Here is a 6,016-nt window from a genome sequence, read left to right as displayed (position 1 = left end):
GATCCGGTGACTGTACAGATCATTTAAGTAATCATTGTATGATCATCTGATGACTGGCTAACTAAATGGTCTTACCTCGTGGTGCATTTAGCAGCTGTTTTGAAATCTTTGAGCTCAAACTGCTTTCAGTCCCTCTGCACTGATGACATTGGTTTTAGCAACCAGTTTTTTGTAAGTTCAAGAAAGGAAATTTTAGGCTAATATTATCAGAAACGGAGACGTTAGCTTGCTTGTTATAAAACAAAACTTCAAAATCAAATCAGAACAAGCTGCTTATGTGTACAAACCTTTTTGTGTCCTGGTTTTAAATTTGTGGCCAGGGCATCCATAGACAACTGATACTTAGCTAAACTAAGCAACAAAATGAACAGGGCAGTTGCTGACATTAATCCCACTACACTGAAATTTGCTGGAATTCCACTAGAGGGCGCTCTGGAGATAACCCTCAGTGAACAGGAGTTTGCTCATTGGCTCTGTGATAGACTGCAAGCTGGTCCACTGTCAGCAAGGCCACACAAAAGCCTGACTATTATTTTAATTCTTTCTGGTATAAATATCAATTAAACGTCAGAAATCAAAGCTAAAAAATACCAGCGTCTTTTAGTATTTATTAGAAGCTAACACTGTCATTCTGCTTATCCTGATTGGTCAGTTCAGGATTCATGGCTCTCACTCAGTGGTGAACCGAAACTACAACACATGTTCGGAGAGTATTTAGACAAAACAAAACTTAAGAGTGTTTCACAAAACAATTTTTTTTCTTTCTTTCTTTCTTTTTTTTTTTTTTTTTGCCACTAATGAAGGTTGACTGTAAGTGCTCCTGTGTGGCTGCTGCTTCTTGAAGCAAAAGGGTGTCTCTGGGAGTCCCTAATACTTCCACGGCTACAGCTCCATGAGGCCCTGCAGAGCGTCCCACATGAAATATGGAGTTCTGAGATTTCCTCTCCTCTTAAAGACTTTTGGATGGTTTGTCACTCAAGTCAGGCTAGGACATAGAGCATGTCATTTACTAACTAAAAGGTCAGTGGTTCAATCCCTGGCTTTTTGAAGTGGGCAAGATATTGAACCCCAAATTGGCCCTGTGTGTATGTAAAAAGCTTAATGGTGTAAAAGTGCTGCATGAATGTGTGATAAGGTATGGAAGCTTGTTTCTGTTACCAAGTTTGTTTATTTATTTAGTTAAAAATATTTTGGATAGAATATCAAAATTTCTACTTAATCAGAGATTGAAACAAACTTATCTCTTCCTGTCAGTTATTTATTTATTTGTTTGTTTGTTTGTTTGTTTTCGGTGGTAGAAAAGCTTCCATATTAAACTGTGAACATTTGTGCACATGACATTATTATTATTATTATTATTATATTGCATTATTAAAAACACTGTATTAAGTTCTTTGAATGCACAGTAAGAGTAAAATACTAAACAATAAATGGAAAATATTTTAAAAGACAAAAAGAAAAAGGAAACAGTTTTTGCCCTCCATATTGAACCTGCTGAACTTCAAACAGATGGTGACATCTGATTCAAATAAAGAAGAAATATCAGAGCCTCGTGTCTTCAACATGCACCTGTTTCAGGTATTTACGGAGGTCTGGTTGTTACTTTTGCTTCTCACGTGGTTGCTGCAAACGAATCTGCCATTTAAGTTGGCACTGGAAAAGTGCAAAATAGCATCATTGTTCTCACTTTCTTTTCCACTTTTGCTTTAATCCAACGATTGTTTAATGTATTGTGCATAAAAATGTTGGCATAATAGTTTCTTTGTGCAGCTTTTTAATTGCCAGCCTGGGCTCAGAGAAAGCTGCGTTCCCTTCTCCCTCCGTCAGGGATTTAGAGAAGGACCGAATCCGAGCTCAGGCTGAGACAAACAATGGCAGCTATGAAAGGCGAGGGGAGGGTCGCCCTAATGCAAATATCTACTTTGTACGCCTTGGAGAAGCGGGCAGCTCTAAACACTGACAACTACCAACTTCCATCCAAAGTTAGAGTTCAGTAGGCGCTGGGCCGTAAAAACGCTTCAGGGTTTTTGTTGTTGTTTTTTGGTATATTAAACGCACAAAGCTGCCGATAAAGTTCTTACATGGAGGTTTGGTCGATTCGGCAACAAATGGGAAACTTTGTCGGCGTGACCCGCTGGAGAGGAGACGATTTCTGGAGACAGGGCGCCACAGCATCACTGAAATGCCCCAAATGCACCTGCTGACGGACGAAATACGGAGGTAGGAAGTGTCCCCTTTCAACAAGTGCAGTATGACTAAATGCGGGAAAAGACCTCTTAAACACTTTAATCTGCCTTTTCGTGCATCAGCATTCCTTTGCATTGCTCACAACTACTTTCCATTTCTATTTACGAAGTTTCCGAGGCAAACTTTTTTGGGTGTTCTGCAGCTTTTTCTCCCAATATACAACACTTTTGTTTGACCCACCTTTTTTTTCTGTGCGGCTTATTTAGTGCTGCTAAGCCTGTCTCAGGAAAACGTGATTATCCTCAAACCATCCATACGCTGGCTTTCATTCAAGACATGCATGAGAAAGGCTTTGCAGCACAATAGATCAGTGGGAGCCTGGCCCGTCTGCTTGTATAGACGTGGGGCAAGGGGAATTTCACTTGAATGTGGATATTGTTGGGTGTCCAGCAGCATTTTTGACATTAACATTTTTGAGAAATATAAAATTCCCACGTGTATGAGGGTCACTCTGGGTCACAGGAGCCATGGTAAATGTCTGGTACCATGTTACACCGTGAGCCCTGGATCGTATCTGGGGCCTGATTTTGCATCATCTTGCAGGGTGCAGTTTTCGCCAGAGGTGAGCAAAAAGTAATGGAGTGAACTGCTACTGTAAAATCCCAGCACATCCCCCAGAGAGACATCAAAGCGGACTCAACATGAGGCCTTTATCTGAACAATTGTTCCATTCTATCCTGCACCCCAACCCGGACAACCCCCCCACACCCCCTATTCCAAATTTCCACTTGATTAAGCCCTAAGCTGAGCACAGTTGAATCTGGAGGGAAAATGGTTCACTAATTCTGACTCTAAAGTCTAATACAAAGAGAAAAATTGTTCTCTCTGCTCTAAATTCAGCCAGGTTTAAAAAGTTGGCAGGATAATTTTCTTTTCTTTTCAGGCTGGGCTAAAAACTGTGCTGATAAATGCAGACAGATCACACCATGTGTTTGTTAATTATTATATCCATCTTAGGATGTTCAAATCTGTTGCCCAACACTGTTTAAGGCATTTGCAACCATATAATGCAGGTTGCATCTGACTGTGGATGGCATAAATGCATTTCCTGTGGAATAAAGGTTGAGACACAAAATTAGCATAATTTTTTAAATGTTTAAGTTGCACTTAATCCGACTGTAAGTGTAACAATGAAAAGTGGTCCCGCAATAGATGAACAATTGTGCTGCTGACTTGTTTTCAGGGACTCGTGTGAAAGTTAGTTCCACCAGAGTTCATGACCACAAAAAGCTATGGTAACTCATATGTCAGTGTCCCATTTTGCTTTTCTCTATGTTGCAAATAAGACAGTACAGCTTCAGTTCTTGATTTCTCACGTTGGGTTTTCCAGTATTTGCAAGCAATTATCTCTTTTGGTGAGAATAAGCAGAAACAGCCTCCAGGCCACTGTACACATTCTCTCGCTGGTGGTGAGGTTGCCAGGCAATGCGGGCCGCTGGATGAACGCTGCTTAGATGGCTCTTTCACTCTTGGAAGCTCCTCTCTCAATCTTTTTCTGTCTGGGCACCCCCCACCTCTCCACTCAGCTTGTCTTTCCTTTTTTGCATACTAATAGATGAAGCAAAGGCTCATTATAAACCACTGGGCTGTCAAATGAATTATCAATAATATATCCCTTTGGTTTGGTTTATTAAAACAGAGAGTTTGTATGTAAGTATTACTGCTTGCTGCATTCACTGTTTTTACAGTGAAGAGAAGTCCACACTTCATATTTAAAATTCTAATGTGCTTTTTATTTACTGTACTATAGATAAGTAGGTCTTTCTCTGTGTGTTCGTATTCCACTAGAGGAGGGCAGTGCACAAAACTGTAAACTCGACAGCAGAGTGGTAAATCTGCTTTAACTGTTTCGTTCTAGCCTGTAAAATGTTAGTGAAACGTCTCCGAGGGCTTCAAGTGATTTTGCCTCAAACATCTTTCAAAAGCCACAAACTTCCAGGAGTCTATCGCCACCGTATCTGTAAACAGGAAGGAACCGTTATACTGACAGCAACTCACAAACAGACTGAGTGAGCCCTGAGTTTATGTAAGACAGGCGCTCTCAATTGCAAAAGGGGAAAAATGCAACAAAAACAAAACAAACATCCTTTTAATGAGCATGAAAGTTACAGTTTGTTTGTTTTTTTTTACCTTTTTTTCCATTATTTTGTAGTAAATAATTCCAAAACAGCTAATTATTGTTGTCTAAATGACAGTAGTCCTATATATTTGCCCAGAATACTATTGCCCTACATATTTTATGTACCAATCAGCATGGAGTTTACTTACAGCCTAATCTGTATATTAATCTGTATAGTAGAATAATATCCGGTTAAATGCACCAAAAAATAAATAAACGAGGCAATTAATTTAGAGAGTGCAACAGAATTTGATATTTCTACTTTATTTGCTTTTACATTTGTTTACCTTTTATTCTAAATTATCATCCATGTATTATATAGTATTTTACTCCTACTGTGCATTCAAAGCATTTTGCACTACAAACCAGTTTTTAATAATGTAATATAATTATAATAATGACATGTGTGCAAACCAGATACAGGATGTTCAGATGGGTTTCAGAAAGTATGAAACCTGACATTGTCCTTGAGGAGTTCCTCAATGACAAAGCTCCTCTTCCTGATAAGTCGTATCCTCAAGAGATGAGTATAATTAGAGCTATGGAAACAGGAAACACCTCTCCCTCCCTATCATTCTCTCTCCCCCCGTCAGTACCCCCTTGTCCCTCTCCTTGTCTTCCTCTCTCTTCCTCTGTCTCATTCTCTCGTTTCTTATGTGCATTTACTTGTACAAATTATCAGGTGTACAGTCAACATTCAGTGTATCCATAATGAGTCTTGTGATGGTTATCACTGTGTCTTACATCTTTTGAATTACTGGAAATGAGGCTGTGGCTTCTGTCTTAATTATTTTCTGCCTAAAAACCAATTAACGAGCTGCAGAGTCTGACTTTGGCTGGCCTTCGTCCAGGTTTGTTTTAAAGACTCACACTTGTTTTCATTTTCAAAGGACAGATGTTTTAATGATGTTACTGAAATATTCCCATGACTGACTAAAAAATGCCCATTTATTTTAAACATCTGCCAAAAATCCCAGACGTGTTTAAATTGCAGTGATATGAAACTAGGAAGGAAGTTGTCACCACCCAGCGGCAAATGACGGACTATTTCTGGTTGTTATTTACTTGTCATGCTGTGGGAAACATAACAAATATGAGAAGTAAGTAGACATTTTTATTGTAGTCATATGCTGTCACATACCAAGTGGTAGTTCATAGACTGTGAGTATATGACCAAAAAGTTGTAAAAAATAGCATATTAACATATATATATATATATATATATATATATTATTATTATTATTATTATTATTATTATTATTATTATTTTTTTTTTTTTTTTTTTTTTTTTTTTTTTTTTTTCATTCAATGGGGATGTGGCGTACAACACTAGAGGCCAACTCCAAGCCCATAGCACAAGTCACCATCAAGTGCGGGATCTACCAAGGAGATGCTCTGTCCCCACTGCTGTTCTGCATAGGCCTGAACCCCCTCAGTGAGATCATTAACAAGACTGGCTACGGATACCGACTACGGAACGGAGCAGTTGTCAGCCACCTCCTGTACATGGATGACATCAAGCTGTATGCCAAGAGTGAACGAGACATCGATTCACTGATCCACACTACCAGGCTATACAGCAATGACATTGGAATGTCATTCGGACTGGAGAAGTGTAGTCGGATGGTAACAAAGAGAGGGAAGTTAGTC

Source organism: Maylandia zebra, linkage group LG11 (assembly GCF_041146795.1).
Source record: "Maylandia zebra isolate NMK-2024a linkage group LG11, Mzebra_GT3a, whole genome shotgun sequence".
NCBI classification, from domain to species: domain Eukaryota; kingdom Metazoa; phylum Chordata; class Actinopteri; order Cichliformes; family Cichlidae; genus Maylandia; species Maylandia zebra.
The sequence above is the reverse complement of the archived record's forward strand: the minus strand, read 5'-3'. Positions refer to the sequence as shown.